The 16,572-nt window shown below is 50.4% G+C and overlaps 32 non-coding genes across 32 annotated transcripts; 19 read left to right on the top strand and 13 right to left on the bottom strand.

The window, feature by feature from the left end:
- Window positions 1-99: 99 nt before the first annotated feature.
- trnap-ugg (transfer RNA proline (anticodon UGG)) lies at window positions 100-171 on the top strand. Its single transcript has one exon. It is a non-coding gene; the product is annotated as a tRNA-Pro (tRNA).
- Window positions 172-936: 765 nt separating this feature from the next.
- trnap-ugg (transfer RNA proline (anticodon UGG)) lies at window positions 937-1,008 on the top strand. Its single transcript has one exon. It is a non-coding gene; the product is annotated as a tRNA-Pro (tRNA).
- A 252-nt stretch (window positions 1,009-1,260) lies between these two features.
- Window positions 1,261-1,332, top strand: trnap-cgg (transfer RNA proline (anticodon CGG)). The gene has a single exon. It is a non-coding gene; the product is annotated as a tRNA-Pro (tRNA).
- A 355-nt stretch (window positions 1,333-1,687) lies between these two features.
- Window positions 1,688-1,760, bottom strand: trnar-ccg (transfer RNA arginine (anticodon CCG)). Its single transcript has one exon. It is a non-coding gene; the product is annotated as a tRNA-Arg (tRNA).
- Window positions 1,761-1,919: 159 nt separating this feature from the next.
- trnap-ugg (transfer RNA proline (anticodon UGG)) lies at window positions 1,920-1,991 on the top strand. Its single transcript has one exon. It is a non-coding gene; the product is annotated as a tRNA-Pro (tRNA).
- Window positions 1,992-2,757: 766 nt separating this feature from the next.
- Window positions 2,758-2,829, top strand: trnap-ugg (transfer RNA proline (anticodon UGG)). Its single transcript has one exon. It is a non-coding gene; the product is annotated as a tRNA-Pro (tRNA).
- Window positions 2,830-3,087: 258 nt separating this feature from the next.
- trnap-cgg (transfer RNA proline (anticodon CGG)) lies at window positions 3,088-3,159 on the top strand. The gene has a single exon. It is a non-coding gene; the product is annotated as a tRNA-Pro (tRNA).
- Window positions 3,160-3,514: 355 nt separating this feature from the next.
- On the bottom strand, window positions 3,515-3,587 carry trnar-ccg (transfer RNA arginine (anticodon CCG)). Its single transcript has one exon. It is a non-coding gene; the product is annotated as a tRNA-Arg (tRNA).
- A 159-nt stretch (window positions 3,588-3,746) lies between these two features.
- trnap-ugg (transfer RNA proline (anticodon UGG)) lies at window positions 3,747-3,818 on the top strand. The gene has a single exon. It is a non-coding gene; the product is annotated as a tRNA-Pro (tRNA).
- Window positions 3,819-4,585: 767 nt separating this feature from the next.
- On the top strand, window positions 4,586-4,657 carry trnap-ugg (transfer RNA proline (anticodon UGG)). Its single transcript has one exon. It is a non-coding gene; the product is annotated as a tRNA-Pro (tRNA).
- A 681-nt stretch (window positions 4,658-5,338) lies between these two features.
- On the bottom strand, window positions 5,339-5,411 carry trnar-ccg (transfer RNA arginine (anticodon CCG)). The gene has a single exon. It is a non-coding gene; the product is annotated as a tRNA-Arg (tRNA).
- Window positions 5,412-5,570: 159 nt separating this feature from the next.
- Window positions 5,571-5,642, top strand: trnap-ugg (transfer RNA proline (anticodon UGG)). Its single transcript has one exon. It is a non-coding gene; the product is annotated as a tRNA-Pro (tRNA).
- Window positions 5,643-6,407: 765 nt separating this feature from the next.
- trnap-ugg (transfer RNA proline (anticodon UGG)) lies at window positions 6,408-6,479 on the top strand. The gene has a single exon. It is a non-coding gene; the product is annotated as a tRNA-Pro (tRNA).
- A 258-nt stretch (window positions 6,480-6,737) lies between these two features.
- trnap-cgg (transfer RNA proline (anticodon CGG)) lies at window positions 6,738-6,809 on the top strand. Its single transcript has one exon. It is a non-coding gene; the product is annotated as a tRNA-Pro (tRNA).
- A 353-nt stretch (window positions 6,810-7,162) lies between these two features.
- On the bottom strand, window positions 7,163-7,235 carry trnar-ccg (transfer RNA arginine (anticodon CCG)). The gene has a single exon. It is a non-coding gene; the product is annotated as a tRNA-Arg (tRNA).
- Window positions 7,236-7,394: 159 nt separating this feature from the next.
- trnap-ugg (transfer RNA proline (anticodon UGG)) lies at window positions 7,395-7,466 on the top strand. Its single transcript has one exon. It is a non-coding gene; the product is annotated as a tRNA-Pro (tRNA).
- A 762-nt stretch (window positions 7,467-8,228) lies between these two features.
- On the top strand, window positions 8,229-8,300 carry trnap-ugg (transfer RNA proline (anticodon UGG)). The gene has a single exon. It is a non-coding gene; the product is annotated as a tRNA-Pro (tRNA).
- A 258-nt stretch (window positions 8,301-8,558) lies between these two features.
- On the top strand, window positions 8,559-8,630 carry trnap-cgg (transfer RNA proline (anticodon CGG)). The gene has a single exon. It is a non-coding gene; the product is annotated as a tRNA-Pro (tRNA).
- Window positions 8,631-8,985: 355 nt separating this feature from the next.
- On the bottom strand, window positions 8,986-9,058 carry trnar-ccg (transfer RNA arginine (anticodon CCG)). Its single transcript has one exon. It is a non-coding gene; the product is annotated as a tRNA-Arg (tRNA).
- A 159-nt stretch (window positions 9,059-9,217) lies between these two features.
- On the top strand, window positions 9,218-9,289 carry trnap-ugg (transfer RNA proline (anticodon UGG)). Its single transcript has one exon. It is a non-coding gene; the product is annotated as a tRNA-Pro (tRNA).
- A 767-nt stretch (window positions 9,290-10,056) lies between these two features.
- Window positions 10,057-10,128, top strand: trnap-ugg (transfer RNA proline (anticodon UGG)). The gene has a single exon. It is a non-coding gene; the product is annotated as a tRNA-Pro (tRNA).
- A 1,886-nt stretch (window positions 10,129-12,014) lies between these two features.
- Window positions 12,015-12,086, bottom strand: trnap-ugg (transfer RNA proline (anticodon UGG)). The gene has a single exon. It is a non-coding gene; the product is annotated as a tRNA-Pro (tRNA).
- A 159-nt stretch (window positions 12,087-12,245) lies between these two features.
- trnar-ccg (transfer RNA arginine (anticodon CCG)) lies at window positions 12,246-12,318 on the top strand. Its single transcript has one exon. It is a non-coding gene; the product is annotated as a tRNA-Arg (tRNA).
- Window positions 12,319-12,673: 355 nt separating this feature from the next.
- trnap-cgg (transfer RNA proline (anticodon CGG)) lies at window positions 12,674-12,745 on the bottom strand. Its single transcript has one exon. It is a non-coding gene; the product is annotated as a tRNA-Pro (tRNA).
- A 258-nt stretch (window positions 12,746-13,003) lies between these two features.
- trnap-ugg (transfer RNA proline (anticodon UGG)) lies at window positions 13,004-13,075 on the bottom strand. The gene has a single exon. It is a non-coding gene; the product is annotated as a tRNA-Pro (tRNA).
- Window positions 13,076-13,840: 765 nt separating this feature from the next.
- trnap-ugg (transfer RNA proline (anticodon UGG)) lies at window positions 13,841-13,912 on the bottom strand. Its single transcript has one exon. It is a non-coding gene; the product is annotated as a tRNA-Pro (tRNA).
- Window positions 13,913-14,071: 159 nt separating this feature from the next.
- Window positions 14,072-14,144, top strand: trnar-ccg (transfer RNA arginine (anticodon CCG)). Its single transcript has one exon. It is a non-coding gene; the product is annotated as a tRNA-Arg (tRNA).
- A 355-nt stretch (window positions 14,145-14,499) lies between these two features.
- On the bottom strand, window positions 14,500-14,571 carry trnap-cgg (transfer RNA proline (anticodon CGG)). Its single transcript has one exon. It is a non-coding gene; the product is annotated as a tRNA-Pro (tRNA).
- Window positions 14,572-14,829: 258 nt separating this feature from the next.
- On the bottom strand, window positions 14,830-14,901 carry trnap-ugg (transfer RNA proline (anticodon UGG)). Its single transcript has one exon. It is a non-coding gene; the product is annotated as a tRNA-Pro (tRNA).
- Window positions 14,902-15,666: 765 nt separating this feature from the next.
- On the bottom strand, window positions 15,667-15,738 carry trnap-ugg (transfer RNA proline (anticodon UGG)). Its single transcript has one exon. It is a non-coding gene; the product is annotated as a tRNA-Pro (tRNA).
- Window positions 15,739-15,897: 159 nt separating this feature from the next.
- trnar-ccg (transfer RNA arginine (anticodon CCG)) lies at window positions 15,898-15,970 on the top strand. The gene has a single exon. It is a non-coding gene; the product is annotated as a tRNA-Arg (tRNA).
- Window positions 15,971-16,325: 355 nt separating this feature from the next.
- Window positions 16,326-16,397, bottom strand: trnap-cgg (transfer RNA proline (anticodon CGG)). The gene has a single exon. It is a non-coding gene; the product is annotated as a tRNA-Pro (tRNA).
- Window positions 16,398-16,572: the final 175 nt, after the last annotated feature.

The raw sequence follows: 16,572 nt of genomic DNA on the forward strand, positions 1-16,572 counted from the left end.
ACATCTACACTTTAGTATCTTGATGCCAGGTCACGTCCTGTCACTGAGGAGAGCTTCACTGAATTTGTGGCGCCCTCACGAAAGATCTTCCATCGACAAGGCTCGTTGGTCTAGGGGTATGATTCTCGCTTTGGGTGCGAGAGGTCCCGGGTTCAAATCCCGGACGAGCCCAGCGGTTTCAGAGTGAGCGGCAGGGGCAGCTGTTTGTCCTGGTTTTGAAATCCTTACTGCTGCCTGTGATCACCTGTTCTACTACATAGCCGAGATTCAGCCAGATGACAAGCCTCATTTCCTCGGACAGACCATGCTCAGAGCGGCAGCCCGCCCACAAACGCTTTCTATTAGAACTAGTGCCTGCCCGTTCTGTTCAAGTTCAAGGGTTTTCTGGCACTTTTTCCGATTGCTGCTTTTCTTTATCAACTACTTGACATCAGGCCATTTACTGCAACCCACGTGGTACTTGACGTCACGTTCTCGGGCATCAGAGGCTGATGCTTCGGCCAAATCGAACTTTCTGCAGGTCTGTAGATGCCGCTGTGGGATTCAAACCATTCTATATCGCTCTTCATTGAATTAACGTGGCTCTTTTGCAGAAACGCTAAGCACATATATACTTGTCGTTCTATGGAGTTTCTTTGAACAAATGGTCATTGACTTTTCGCAGCATCAGCTTGGAGCTAGCTCATCAAGCACGCCCTAGGTGGGAGGCTGATGCCTCATGGTTTCATAGTCAAGCCTTCGACATTTTGTGGAATTCTCTTTTAAATCAATCTTTCATGACACTTTCCCATCTGTTATGTGTGTCATCCTCTCTGCTTTCGTACGCGGAGCCTTCATAGTAGCGCAAAAGTAAGATGCGGCCTTTACCCATTAGGCCACTGGGCCTCCAGCACGCAGCGCTTTGTTTAATATCAGCGTGGAAGGGCACGTGCACAAGGCTCGTTGGTCTAGGGGTATGATTCTCGCTTTGGGTGCGAGAGGTCCCGGGTTCAAATCCCGGACGAGCCCAGCGATTTCAGAGCGAGCGGCAGGGGCAGCTGTTTGTCCTGGTTTTGAAATCCTTACTGCTGCCTGTGTTCATCTAAACTATGACATAGCCGAGATTCAGCCAGATGACAAGCGTCATTTCCTCGGACAGACCCTACTCAGAGGGGCAGCCCGCCAACAAACGCATTCTATTAGAACTAGCGCCTGCGCCTTTCTTTTAGCGGCCAGCATTCTATGACTCTACAAGTGTGTAGCCTAAGCATTCAGCGGTCAGGCTCGTTGGTCTAGGGGTATGATTCTCGCTTCGGGTGCGAGAGGTCCCGGGTTCAAATCCCGGACGAGCCCTCTCGCCTTTAGTATGAGTGCCGGGGTTTTCTTGCACTTTTTTCGATTGCTGCTTTTCTTTATCAACCACTTCATACCAGGCCATTTACTGCAACCCACGTGGTACTTGACGTCACGTTCTCCAGCGTCCTCTTGCACACAGTGCTTTGTGTAATTTCAGCCTGAAAGGGCACATGCACAGGCGGGCCAGATTGATTCACTGACAGTCTGGTGCTCGCAAAAGCTGCCACAGCTATCAGAAGTTTGTCAGTTCTGTGCTAATTCAGGTCTTGCGGTCATCAAGGCTATAGCGTTGCTCTGAACAAATCATCCCGGAATTTCTCGCACAGCCAACTTAAAGGTAGCCCATCAAAGACGACCCAGGTGGGACTTGAACCCACAATCCCCAGCTCCGGAGGCTGATGCCTTATCCATTAGGCCACTGGGCCTTGTCTGGCGAGCTTGGCCTTTGATCTGTAGCATGGCTTCAAGGAGTTTCTGCCACTCAAACATCTACACTTTAGTATCTTGATGCCAGGTCACGTCCTGTCACTGAGGAGAGCTTCACTGAATTTGTGGCGCCCTCACGAAAGATCTTCCATCGACAAGGCTCGTTGGTCTAGGGGTATGATTCTCGCTTTGGGTGCGAGAGGTCCCGGGTTCAAATCCCGGACGAGCCCAGCGGTTTCAGAGTGAGCGGCAGGGGCAGCTGTTTGTCCTGGTTTTGAAATCCTTACTGCTGCCTGTGATCACCTGTTCTACTACATAGCCGAGATTCAGCCAGATGACAAGCCTCATTTCCTCGGACAGACCATGCTCAGAGCGGCAGCCCGCCCACAAACGCTTTCTATTAGAACTAGTGCCTGCCCGTTCTGTTCAAGTTCAAGGGTTTTCTGGCACTTTTTCCGATTGCTGCTTTTCTTTATCAACTACTTGACATCAGGCCATTTACTGCAACCCACGTGGTACTTGACGTCACGTTCTCGGGCATCAGAGGCTGATGCTTCGGCCAAATCGAACTTTCTGCAGGTCTGTAGATGCCGCTGTGGGATTCAAACCATTCTATATCGCTCTTCATTGAATTAACGTGGCTCTTTTGCAGAAACGCTAAGCACATATATACTTGTCGTTCTATGGAGTTTCTTTGAACAAATGGTCATTGACTTTTTCGCAGCATCAGCTTGGAGCTAGCTCATCAAGCACGCCCTAGGTGGGAGGCTGATGCCTCATGGTTTCATAGTCAAGCCTTCGACATTTTGTGGAATTCTCTTTTAAATCAATCTTTCATGACACTTTCCCATCTGTTATGTGTGTCATCCTCTCTGCTTTCGTACGCGGAGCCTTCATAGTAGCGCAAAAGTAAGATGCGGCCTTTACCCATTAGGCCACTGGGCCTCCAGCACGCAGCGCTTTGTTTAATATCAGCGTGGAAGGGCACGTGCACAAGGCTCGTTGGTCTAGGGGTATGATTCTCGCTTTGGGTGCGAGAGGTCCCGGGTTCAAATCCCGGACGAGCCCAGCGTTTTCAGAGCGAGCGGCAGGGGCAGCTGTTTGTCCTGGTTTTGAAATCCTTACTGCTGCCTGTGTTCATCTAAACTATGACATAGCCGAGATTCAGCCAGATGACAAGCGCCATTTCCTCGGACAGACCCTACTCAGAGGGGCAGCCCGCCAACAAACGCATTCTATTAGAACTAGCGCCTGCGCCTTTCTTTTAGCGGCCAGCATTCTATGACTCTACAAGTGTACACATGTAGCCTAAGCATTCAGCGGTCAGGCTCGTTGGTCTAGGGGTATGATTCTCGCTTCGGGTGCGAGAGGTCCCGGGTTCAAATCCCGGACGAGCCCTCTCGCCTTTAGTATGAGTGCCGGGGTTTTCTTGCACTTTTTTCGATTGCTGCTTTTCTTTATCAACCACTTCATACCAGGCCATTTACTGCAACCCACGTGGTACTTGACGTCACGTTCTCCAGCGTCCTCTTGCACACAGTGCTTTGTGTAATTTCAGCCTGAAAGGGCACATGCACAGGCGGGCCAGATTGATTCACTGACAGTCTGGTGCTCGCAAAAGCTGCCACAGCTATCAGAAGTTTGTCAGTTCTGTGCTAATTCAGGTCTTGCGGTCATCAAGGCTATAGCGTTGCTCTGAACAAATCATCCCGGAATTTCTCGCACAGCCAACTTAAAGGTAGCCCATCAAAGACGACCCAGGTGGGACTTGAACCCACAATCCCCAGCTCCGGAGGCTGATGCCTTATCCATTAGGCCACTGGGCCTTGTCTGGCGAGCTTGGCCTTTGATCTGTAGCATGGCTTCAAGGAGTTTCTGCCACTCAAACATCTACACTTTAGTATCTTGATGCCAGTTCACGTCCTGTCACTGAGGAGAGCTTCACTGAATTTGTGGCGCCCTCACGAAAGATCTTCCATCGACAAGGCTCGTTGGTCTAGGGGTATGATTCTCGCTTTGGGTGCGAGAGGTCCCGGGTTCAAATCCCGGACGAGCCCAGCGGTTTCAGAGTGAGCGGCAGGGGCAGCTGTTTGTCCTGGTTTTGAAATCCTTACTGCTGCCTGTGATCACCTGTTCTACTACATAGCCGAGATTCAGCCAGATGACATAGCCTCATTTCCTCGGACAGACCATGCTCAGAGCGGCAGCCCGCCCACAAACGCTTTCTATTAGAACTAGTGCCTGCCCGTTCTGTTCAAGTTCAAGGGTTTTCTGGCACTTTTTCCGATTGCTGCTTTTCTTTATCAACTACTTGACATCAGGCCATTTACTGCAACCCACGTGGTACTTGACGTCACGTTCTCGGGCATCAGAGGCTGATGCTTCGGCCAAATCGAACTTTCTGCAGGTCTGTAGATGCCGCTGTGGGATTCAAACCATTCTATATCGCTCTTCATTGAATTAACGTGGCTCTTTTGCAGAAACGCTTAAGCACATATATACTTGTCGTTCTATGGAGTTTCTTTGAACAAATGGTCATTGACTTTTCGCAGCATCAGCTTGGAGCTAGCTCATCAAGCACGCCCTAGGTGGGAGGCTGATGCCTCATGGTTTCATAGTCAAGCCTTCGACATTTTGTGGAATTCTCTTTTAAATCAATCTTTCATGACACTTTCCCATCTGTTATGTGTGTCATCCTCTCTGCTTTCATACGCGGAGCCTTCATAGTAGCGCAAAAGTAAGATGCGGCCTTTACCCATTAGGCCACTGGGCCTCCAGCACGCAGCGCTTTGTTTAATATCAGCGTGGAAGGGCACGTGCACAAGGCTCGTTGGTCTAGGGGTATGATTCTCGCTTTGGGTGCGAGAGGTCCCGGGTTCAAATCCCGGACGAGCCCAGCGTTTTCAGAGCGAGCGGCAGGGGCAGCTGTTTGTCCTGGTTTTGAAATCCTTACTGCTGCCTGTGTTCATCTAAACTATGACATAGCCGAGATTCAGCCAGATGACAAGCGTCATTTCCTCGGACAGACCCTACTCAGAGGGGCAGCCCGCCAACAAACGCATTCTATTAGAACTAGCGCCTGCGCCTTTCTTTTAGCGGCCAGCATTCTATGACTCTACAAGTGTACACATGTAGCCTAAGCATTCAGCGGTCAGGCTCGTTGGTCTAGGGGTATGATTCTCGCTTCGGTGCGAGAGGTCCCGGTTCAAATCCCGGACGAGCCCTCTCGCCTTTAGTATGAGTGCCGGGGTTTTCTTGCACTTTTTTCGATTGCTGCTTTCTTTATCAACCACTTCATACCAGGCCATTTACTGCAACCCACGTGGTACTTGACGTCACGTTCTCAGCGTCCTCTTGCACACAGTGCTTTGTGTAATTTCAGCCTGAAAGGGCACATGCACAGGCGGGCCAGATTGATTCACTGACAGTCTGGTGCTCGCAAAAGCTGCCACAGCTATCAGAAGTTTGTCAGTTCTGTGCTAATTCTGGTCTTGCGGTCATCAAGGCTATAGCGTTGCTCTGAACAAATCATCCCGGAATTTCTCGCACAGCCAACTTAAAGGTAGCCCATCAAAGACGACCCAGGTGGGACTTGAACCCACAATCCCCAGCTCCGGAGGCTGATGCCTTATCCATTAGGCCACTGGGCCTTGTCTGGCGAGCTTGGCCTTTGATCTGTAGCATGGCTTCAAGGAGTTTCTGCCACTCAAACATCTACACTTTAGTATCTTGATGCCAGGTCACGTCCTGTCACTGAGGAGAGCTTCACTGAATTTGTGGCGCCCTCACGAAAGATCTTCCATCGACAAGGCTCGTTGGTCTAGGGGTATGATTCTCGCTTTGGGTGCGAGAGGTCCCGGGTTCAAATCCCGGACGAGCCCAGCGGTTTCAGAGTGAGCGGCAGGGGCAGCTGTTTGTCCTGGTTTTGAAATCCTTACTGCTGCCTGTGATCACCTGTTCTACTACATAGCCGAGATTCAGCCAGATGACAAGCCTCATTTCCTCGGACAGACCATGCTCAGAGCGGCAGCCCGCCCACAAACGCTTTCTATTAGAACTAGTGCCTGCCCGTTCTGTTCAAGTTCAAGGGTTTTCTGGCACTTTTTCCGATTGCTGCTTTTCTTTATCAACTACTTGACATCAGGCCATTTACTGCAACCCACGTGGTACTTGACGTCACGTTCTCGGGCATCAGAGGCTGATTCTAATCCCAAATCGAACTTTCTGCAGGTCTGTAGATGCCGCTGTGGGATTCAAACCATTCTATATCGCTCTTCATTGAATTAACGTGGCTCTTTTGCAGAAACGCTAAGCACATATATACTTGTCGTTCTATGGAGTTTCTTTGAACAAATGGTCATTGACTTTTCGCAGCATCAGCTTGGAGCTAGCTCATCAAGCACGCCCTAGGTGGGAGGCTGATGCCTCATGGTTTCATAGTCAAGCCTTCGACATTTTGTGGAATTCTCTTTTAAATCAATCTTTCATGACACTTTCCCATCTGTTATGTGTGTCATCCTCTCTGCTTTCGTACGCGGAGCCTTCATAGTAGCGCAAAAGTAAGATGCGGCCTTTACCCATTAGGCCACTGGGCCTCCAGCACGCAGCGCTTTGTTTAATATCAGCGTGGAAGGGCACGTGCACAAGGCTCGTTGGTCTAGGGGTATGATTCTCGCTTTGGGTGCGAGAGGTCCCGGGTTCAAATCCCGGACGAGCCCAGCGATTTCAGAGCGAGCGGCAGGGGCAGCTGTTTGTCCTGGTTTTGAAATCCTTACTGCTGCCTGTGTTCATCTAAACTATGACATAGCCGAGATTCAGCCAGATGACAAGCGTCATTTCCTCGGACAGACCCTACTCAGAGGGGCAGCCCGCCAACAAACGCATTCTATTAGAACTAGCGCCTGCGCCTTTCTTTTAGCGGCCAGCATTCTATGACTCTACAAGTGTACACATGTAGCCTAAGCATTCAGCGGTCAGGCTCGTTGGTCTAGGGGTATGATTCTCGCTTCGGGTGCGAGAGGTCCCGGGTTCAAATCCCGGACGAGCCCTCTCGCCTTTAGTATGAGTGCCGGGGTTTTCTTGCACTTTTTCGATTGCTGCTTTTCTTTATCAACCACTTCATACCAGGCCATTTACTGCAACCCACGTGGTACTTGACGTCACGTTCTCCAGCGTCCTCTTGCACACAGTGCTTTGTGTAATTTCAGCCTGAAAGGGCACATGCACAGGCGGGCCAGATTGATTCACTGACAGTCTGGTGATCGCAAAGCTGCCACAGCTATCAGAAGTTTGTCAGTTCTGTGCTAATTCAGGTCTTGCGGTCATCAAGGCTATAGCGTTGCTCTGAACAAATCATCCCGGAATTTCTCGCACAGCCAACTTAAAGGTAGCCCATCAAAGACGACCCAGGTGGGACTTGAACCCACAATCCCCAGCTCCGGAGGCTGATGCCTTATCCATTAGGCCACTGGGCCTTGTCTGGCGAGCTTGGCCTTTGATCTGTAGCATGGCTTCAAGGAGTTTCTGCCACTCAAACATCTACACTTTAGTATCTTGATGCCAGGTCACGTCCTGTCACTGAGGAGAGCTTCACTGAATTTGTGGCGCCCTCACGAAAGATCTTCCATCGACAAGGCTCGTTGGTCTAGGGGTATGATTCTCGCTTTGGGTGCGAGAGGTCCCGGGTTCAAATCCCGGACGAGCCCAGCGGTTTCAGAGTGAGCGGCAGGGGCAGCTGTTTGTCCTGGTTTTGAAATCCTTACTGCTGCCTGTGATCACCTGTTCTACTACATAGCCGAGATTCAGCCAGATGACAAGCCTCATTTCCTCGGACAGACCATGCTCAGAGCGGCAGCCCGCCCACAAACGCTTTCTATTAGAACTAGTGCCTGCCCGTTCTGTTCAAGTTCAAGGGTTTTCTGGCACTTTTTCCGATTGCTGCTTTTCTTTATCAACTACTTGACATCAGGCCATTTACTGCAACCCACGTGGTACTTGACGTCACGTTCTCGGGCATCAGAGGCTGATGCTTGCCAAATCGAACTTTCTGCAGGTCTGTAGATGCCGCTGTGGGATTCAAACCATTCTATATCGCTCTTCATTGAATTAACGTGGCTCTTTTGCAGAAACGCTAAGCACATATATACTTGTCGTTCTATGGAGTTTCTTTGAACAAATGGTCATTGACTTTTCGCAGCATCAGCTTGGAGCTAGCTCATCAAGCACGCCCTAGGTGGGAGGCTGATGCCTCATGGTTTCATAGTCAAGCCTTCGACATTTTGTGGAATTCTCTTTTAAATCAATCTTTCATGACACTTTCCCATCTGTTATGTGTGTCATCCTCTCTGCTTTCGTACGCGGAGCCTTCATAGTAGCGCAAAGTAAGATGCGGCCTTTACCCATTAGGCCACTGGGCCTCCAGCACGCAGCGCTTTGTTTAATATCAGCGTGGAAGGGCACGTGCACAAGGCTCGTTGGTCTAGGGGTATGATTCTCGCTTTGGGTGCGAGAGGTCCCGGGTTCAAATCCCGGACGAGCCCAGACGGGTCAGGGTGAGCGGCAGGGGCAGCTGTTTGTCCTGGTTTTGAAATCCTTACTGCTGCCTGTGTTCATCTAAACTATGACATAGCCGAGATTCAGCCAGATGACAAGCGTCATTTCCTCGGACAGACCCTACTCAGAGGGGCAGCCCGCCAACAAACGCATTCTATTAGAACTAGCGCCTGCGCCTTTCTTTTAGCGGCCAGCATTCTATGACTCTACAAGTGTACACATGTAGCCTAAGCATTCAGCGGTCAGGCTCGTTGGTCTAGGGGTATGATTCTCGCTTCGGGTGCGAGAGGTCCCGGGTTCAAATCCCGGACGAGCCCTCTCGCCTTTAGTATGAGTGCCGGGGTTTTCTTGCACTTTTTCGATTGCTGCTTTTCTTTATCAACCACTTCATACCAGGCCATTTACTGCAACCCACGTGGTACTTGACGTCACGTTCTCCAGCGTCCTCTTGCACACAGTGCTTTGTGTAATTTCAGCCTGAAAGGGCACATGCACAGGCGGGCCAGATTGATTCACTGACAGTCTGGTGCTCGCAAAAGCTGCCACAGCTATCAGAAGTTTGTCAGTTCTGTGCTAATTCAGGTCTTGCGGTCATCAAGGCTATAGCGTTGCTCTGAACAAATCATCCCGGAATTTCTCGCACAGCCAACTTAAAAGGTAGCCCATCAAAGACGACCCAGGTGGGACTTGAACCCACAATCCCCAGCTCCGGAGGCTGATGCCTTATCCATTAGGCCACTGGGCCTTGTCTGGCGAGCTTGGCCTTTGATCTGTAGCATGGCTTCAAGGAGTTTCTGCCACTCAAACATCTACACTTTAGTATCTTGATGCCAGGTCACGTCCTGTCACTGAGGAGAGCTTCACTGAATTTGTGGCGCCCTCACGAAAGATCTTCCATCGACAAGGCTCGTTGGTCTAGGGGTATGATTCTCGCTTTGGGTGCGAGAGGTCCCGGGTTCAAATCCCGGACGAGCCCAGCGGTTTCAGAGTGAGCGGCAGGGGCAGCTGTTTGTCCTGGTTTTGAAATCCTTACTGCTGCCTGTGATCACCTGTTCTACTACATAGCCGAGATTCAGCCAGATGACATGCCTCATTTCCTCGGACAGACCATGCTCAGAGCGGCAGCCCGCCCACAAACGCTTTCTATTAGAACTAGTGCCTGCCCGTTCTGTTCAAGTTCAAGGGTTTTCTGGCACTTTTTCCGATTGCTGCTTTTCTTTATCAACTACTTGACATCAGGCCATTTACTGCAACCCACGTGGTACTTGACGTCACGTTCTCGGGCATCAGAGGCTGATGCTTCGGCCAAATCGAACTTTCTGCAGGTCTGTAGATGCCGCTGTGGGATTCAAACCATTCTATATCGCTCTTCATTGAATTAACGTGGCTCTTTTGCAGAAACGCTTAAGCACATATATACTTGTCGTTTCTATGGAGTTTCTTTGAACAAATGGTCATTGACTTTTTGCAGCATCAGCTTGGAGCTAGCTCATCAAGCACGCCCTAGGTGGGAGGCTGATGCCTCATGGTTTCATAGTCAAGCCTTCGACATTTTGTGGAATTCTCTTTTAAATCAATCTTTCATGACACTTTCCCATCTGTTATGTGTGTCATCCTCTCTGCTTTCGTACGCGGAGCCTTCATAGTAGCGCAAAAGTAAGATGCGGCCTTTACCCATTAGGCCACTGGGCCTCCAGCACGCAGCGCTTTGTTTAATATCAGCGTGGAAGGGCACGTGCACAAGGCTCGTTGGTCTAGGGGTATGATTCTCGCTTTGGGTGCGAGAGGTCCCGGGTTCAAATCCCGGACGAGCCCAGCGTTTTCAGAGCGAGCGGCAGGGGCAGCTGTTTGTCCTGGTTTTGAAATCCTTACTGCTGCCTGTGTTCATCTAAACTATGACATAGCCGAGATTCAGCCAGATGACAAGCGTCATTTCCTCGGACAGACTTACTCAGAGGGGCAGCCAACAAACGCATTCTATTAGAACTACGCCTGCGCCTTTTCTTTTAGCGGCCAGCATTCTATGACTCTACAAGTGTACACATGTAGCCTAAGCATTCAGCGGTCAGCCTCGTTGGTCTAGGGGTATGATTCTGCTGGTGCGAGAGGTCCCGGGTCTCGGACGAGCCCTCTCGCCTTTAGTATGAGTGGTTTTCTTGCACTTTTTTCGATTGCTGCTTTTCTTTATCAACCACTTCATACCAGGCCATTTACTGTAACCACGGGTACTTGACGTCACGCTTCAGCGTCCTCTAGCACACAGTGCTTTGTGTAATTTCAGCCTGAAAGGGCACATGCACAGGCGGCCAGATTGATTCACTGACAGTCTGGCGCAGCTGCCACAGCTATCAGAGTTTGTCAGTTCTGTGCTTAATTCATCTTGCGTTGACATCACCAGACTGTCTGAATCTGGCCCGCCTGACAGCCCTTTCAGGCTGAAGACGACCCAGCACTGTGTGCAAGAGGACGCTGGAGGAACGTGACGCCTTATCTGTACCACGTGGGTTGCAGTAAATGGCCTGGTATGAAGTGGTTGATAAAGAAAAGCAGCAATCGAAAAAGTGCAAGAAAACACTGCATACTAAAGGCGAGAGGGCTCGTCCGGGATTTGAACCCGGGACCTCTCGCACCCGAAGCGAGAATCATAGACCAACGATGACCGCTGAATGCTTAGGCTACATGTGTACACTTGTAGAGTCATAGGAATGCTGCCGCTAAAAGAAAGGCGCAGGCGCTAGTTCTAATAGAATGCGTTGGGCTGCCCCTCTGAGTAGGGTCTGTCCGAGGAAATGACGCTTGTCATCCTGGCTGAATCTCGTCATAGTTTAGATGAACACAGGCAGCAGACATTTTCAAAACCAGGACAACAGCTTCCGCCTGGAAACGCTTGGGCTCAGCCGATTTGAACCCAGGCATCGCACCCAAAGCGAGAACTACCCTCAGACCAACGAGCCTACGTGCCTTCCACGCTGATATTAAACAAAGCGCTGTAGATGGCCCAGTGGCCATCAAACTATTCTTGCGCTTACTATGAAGGCTCCGCGTACGCAGAGAGGATGACACACATAACAGATGGGAAAGTGTCATGAAAGATTGATTTAAAAGAGAACTTGAACCCACAATCCCCAGGTCGAAGGCTTGACTATGAAACCATGAGGCATCAGCCTCCCACCTAGGGCGTGCTTGATGAGCTAGCTCCAAGCTGATGCTGCGAAAAGTCAATGACCATTTGTTCAAAGAAACTCCATAGAACGACAAGTATATATGTGCTTAGCGTTTCTGCAAAAGAGCCACGTTAATTCAATGAAGAGCGATATAGAATGGTTTGAATCCCACAGCGGCATCTACAGACCTGCAGAAAGTTCGATTTGGCCGAAGCATCAGCCTCTGATGCCCGAGAACGTGACGTCAAGTACCACGTGGGTTGCAGTAAATGGCCTGATGTCAAGTAGTTGATAAAGAAAAGCAGCAATCGGAAAAAGTGCCAGAAAACCCTTGAACTTGAACAGAACGGGCAGGCACTAGTTCTAATAGAAAGCGTTTGTGGGCGGGCTGCCGCTCTGAGCATGGTCTGTCCGAGGAAATGAGGCTTGTCATCTGGCTGAATCTCGGCTATGTAGTAGAACAGGTGATCACAGGCAGCAGTAAGGATTTCAAAACCAGGACAAACAGCTGCCCCTGCCGCTCACTCTGAAACCGCTGGGCTCGTCCGGGATTTGAACCCGGGACCTCTCGCACCCAAAGCGAGAATCATACCCCTAGACCAACGAGCCTTGTCGATGGAAGATCTTTCGTGAGGGCGCCACAAATTCAGTGAAGCTCTCCTCAGTGACAGGACGTGACCTGGCATCAAGATACTAAAGTGTAGATGTTTGAGTGGCAGAAACTCCTTGAAGCCATGCTACAGATCAAAGGCCAAGCTCGCCAGACAAGGCCCAGTGGCCTAATGGATAAGGCATCAGCCTCCGGAGCTGGGGATTGTGGGTTCAAGTCCCACCTGGGTCGTCTTTGATGGGCTACCTTTAAGTTGGCTGTGCGAGAAATTCCGGGATGATTTGTTCAGAGCAACGCTATAGCCTTGATGACCGCAAGACCAGAATTAGCACAGAACTGACAAACTTCTGATAGCTGTGGCAGCTTTTGCGAGCACCAGACTGTCAGTGAATCAATCTGGCCCGCCTGTGCATGTGCCCTTTCAGGCTGAAATTACACAAAGCACTGTGTGCAAGAGGACGCTGGAGAACGTGACGTCAAGTACCACGTGGGTTGCAGTAAATGGCCTGGTATGAAGTGGTTGATAAAGAAAAGCAGCAATCGAAAAAAGTGCAAGAAAACCCCGGCACTCATACTAAAGGCGAGAGGGCTCGTCCGGGATTTGAACCCGGGACCTCTCGCACCCGAAGCGAGAATCATACCCCTAGACCAACGAGCCTGACCGCTGAATGCTTAGGCTACATGTGTACACTTGTAGAGTCATAGAATGCTGGCCGCTAAAAGAAAGGCGCAGGCGCTAGTTCTAATAGAATGCGTTTGTTGGCGGGCTGCCCCTCTGAGTAGGGTCTGTCCGAGGAAATGACGCTTGTCATCTGGCTGAATCTCGGCTATGTCATAGTTTAGATGAACACAGGCAGCAGTAAGGATTTCAAAACCAGGACAAACAGCTGCCCCTGCCGCTCGCTCTGAAAACGCTGGGCTCGTCCGGGATTTGAACCCGGGACCTCTCGCACCCAAAGCGAGAATCATACCCCTAGACCAACGAGCCTTGTGCACGTGCCCTTCCACGCTGATATTAAACAAAGCGCTGCGTGCTGGAGGCCCAGTGGCCTAATGGGTAAAGGCCGCATCTTACTTTTGCGCTACTATGAAGGCTCCGCGTACGAAAGCAGAGAGGATGACACACATAACAGATGGGAAAGTGTCATGAAAGATTGATTTAAAAGAGAATTCCACAAAATGTCGAAGGCTTGACTATGAAACCATGAGGCATCAGCCTCCCACCTAGGGCGTGCTTGATGAGCTAGCTCCAAGCTGATGCTGCGAAAAGTCAATGACCATTTGTTCAAAGAAACTCCATAGAACGACAAGTATATATGTGCTTAGCGTTTCTGCAAAAGAGCCACGTTAATTCAATGAAGAGCGATATAGAATGGTTTGAATCCCACAGCGGCATCTACAGACCTGCAGAAAGTTCGATTTGGCCGAAGCATCAGCCTCTGATGCCCGAGAACGTGACGTCAAGTACCACGTGGGTTGCAGTAAATGGCCTGATGTCAAGTAGTTGATAAAGAAAAGCAGCAATCGGAAAAAGTGCCAGAAAACCCTTGAACTTGAACAGAACGGGCAGGCACTAGTTCTAATAGAAAGCGTTTGTGGGCGGGCTGCCGCTCTGAGCATGGTCTGTCCGAGGAAATGAGGCTTGTCATCTGGCTGAATCTCGGCTATGTAGTAGAACAGGTGATCACAGGCAGCAGTAAGGATTTCAAAACCAGGACAAACAGCTGCCCCTGCCGCTCACTCTGAAACCGCTGGGCTCGTCCGGGATTTGAACCCGGGACCTCTCGCACCCAAAGCGAGAATCATACCCCTAGACCAACGAGCCTTGTCGATGGAAGATCTTTCGTGAGGGCGCCACAAATTCAGTGAAGCTCTCCTCAGTGACAGGACGTGACCTGGCATCAAGATACTAAAGTGTAGATGTTTGAGTGGCAGAAACTCCTTGAAGCCATGCTACAGATCAAAGGCCAAGCTCGCCAGACAAGGCCCAGTGGCCTAATGGATAAGGCATCAGCCTCCGGAGCTGGGGATTGTGGGTTCAAGTCCCACCTGGGTCGTCTTTGATGGGCTACCTTTAAGTTGGCTGTGCGAGAAATTCCGGGATGATTTGTTCAGAGCAACGCTATAGCCTTGATGACCGCAAGACCAGAATTAGCACAGAACTGACAAACTTCTGATAGCTGTGGCAGCTTTTGCGAGCACCAGACTGTCAGTGAATCAATCTGGCCCGCCTGTGCATGTGCCCTTTCAGGCTGAAATTACACAAAGCACTGTGTGCAAGAGGACGCTGGAGAACGTGACGTCAAGTACCACGTGGGTTGCAGTAAATGGCCTGGTATGAAGTGGTTGATAAAGAAAAGCAGCAATCGAAAAAAGTGCAAGAAAACCCCGGCACTCATACTAAAGGCGAGAGGGCTCGTCCGGGATTTGAACCCGGGACCTCTCGCACCCGAAGCGAGAATCATACCCCTAGACCAACGAGCCTGACCGCTGAATGCTTAGGCTACATGTGTACACTTGTAGAGTCATAGAATGCTGGCCGCTAAAAGAAAGGCGCAGGCGCTAGTTCTAATAGAATGCGTTTGTTGGCGGGCTGCCCCTCTGAGTAGGGTCTGTCCGAGGAAATGACGCTTGTCATCTGGCTGAATCTCGGCTATGTCATAGTTTAGATGAACACAGGCAGCAGTAAGGATTTCAAAACCAGGACAAACAGCTGCCCCTGCCGCTCGCTCTGAAAACGCTGGGCTCGTCCGGGATTTGAACCCGGGACCTCTCGCACCCAAAGCGAGAATCATACCCCTAGACCAACGAGCCTTGTGCACGTGCCCTTCCACGCTGATATTAAACAAAGCGCTGCGTGCTGGAGGCCCAGTGGCCTAATGGGTAAAGGCCGCATCTTACTTTTGCGCTACTATGAAGGCTCCGCGTACGAAAGCAGAGAGGATGACACACATAACAGATGGGAAAGTGTCATGAAAGATTGATTTAAAAGAGAATTCCACAAAATGTCGAAGGCTTGACTATGAAACCATGAGGCATCAGCCTCCCACCTAGGGCGTGCTTGATGAGCTAGCTCCAAGCTGATGCTGCGAAAAGTCAATGACCATTTGTTCAAAGAAACTCCATAGAACGACAAGTATATATGTGCTTAGCGTTTCTGCAAAAGAGCCACGTTAATTCAATGAAGAGCGATATAGAATGGTTTGAATCCCACAGCGGCATCTACAGACCTGCAGAAAGTTCGATTTGGCCGAAGCATCAGCCTCTGATGCCCGAGAACGTGACGTCAAGTACCACGTGGGTTGCAGTAAATGGCCTGATGTCAAGTAGTTGATAAAGAAAAGCAGCAATCGGAAAAAGTGCCAGAAAACCCTTGAACTTGAACAGAACGGGCAGGCACTAGTTCTAATAGAAAGCGTTTGTGGGCGGGCTGCCGCTCTGAGCATGGTCTGTCCGAGGAAATGAGGCTTGTCATCTGGCTGAATCTCGGCTATGTAGTAGAACAGGTGATCACAGGCAGCAGTAAGGATTTCAAAACCAGGACAAACAGCTGCCCCTGCCGCTCACTCTGAAACCGCTGGGCTCGTCCGGGATTTGAACCCGGGACCTCTCGCACCCAAAGCGAGAATCATACCCCTAGACCAACGAGCCTTGTCGATGGAAGATCTTTCGTGAGGGCGCCACAAATTCAGTGAAGCTCTCCTCAGTGACAGGACGTGACCTGGCATCAAGATACTAAAGTGTAGATGTTTGAGTGGCAGAAACTCCTTGAAGCCATGCTACAGATCAAAGGCCAAGCTCGCCAGACAAGGCCCAGTGGCCTAATGGATAAGGCATCAGCCTCCGGAGCTGGGGATTGTGGGTTCAAGTCCCACCTGGGTCGTCTTTGATGGGCTACCTTTAAGTTGGCTGTGCGAGAAATTCCGGGATGATTTGTTCAGAGCAACGCTATAGCCTTGATGACCGCAAGACCAGAATTAGCACAGAACTGACAAACTTCTGATAGCTGTGGCAGCTTTTGCGAGCACCAGACTGTCAGTGAATCAATCTGGCCCGCCTGTGCATGTGCCCTTTCAGGCTGAAATTACACAAAGCACTGTGTGCAAGAGGACGCTGGAGAACGTGACGTCAAGTACCACGTGGGTTGCAGTAAATGGCCTGGTATGAAGTGGTTGATAAAGAAAAGCAGCAATCGAAAAAAGTGCAAGAAAACCCCGGCACTCATACTAAAGGCGAGAGGGCTCGTCCGGGATTTGAACCCGGGACCTCTCGCACCCGAAGCGAGAATCATACCCCTAGACCAACGAGCCTGACCGCTGAATGCTTAGGCTACATGTGTACACTTGTAGAGTCATAGAATGCTGGCCGCTAAAAGAAAGGCGCAGGCGCTAGTTCTAATAGAATGCGTTTGTTGGCGGGCTGCCCCTCTGAGTAGGGTCTGTCCGAGGAAATGACGCTTGTCATCTGGCTGAATCTCGGCTATGT

Source organism: Chanodichthys erythropterus, unplaced genomic scaffold (assembly GCF_024489055.1).
Source record: "Chanodichthys erythropterus isolate Z2021 unplaced genomic scaffold, ASM2448905v1 ctg001700_np12, whole genome shotgun sequence".
NCBI lineage: Eukaryota > Metazoa > Chordata > Actinopteri > Cypriniformes > Xenocyprididae > Chanodichthys > Chanodichthys erythropterus.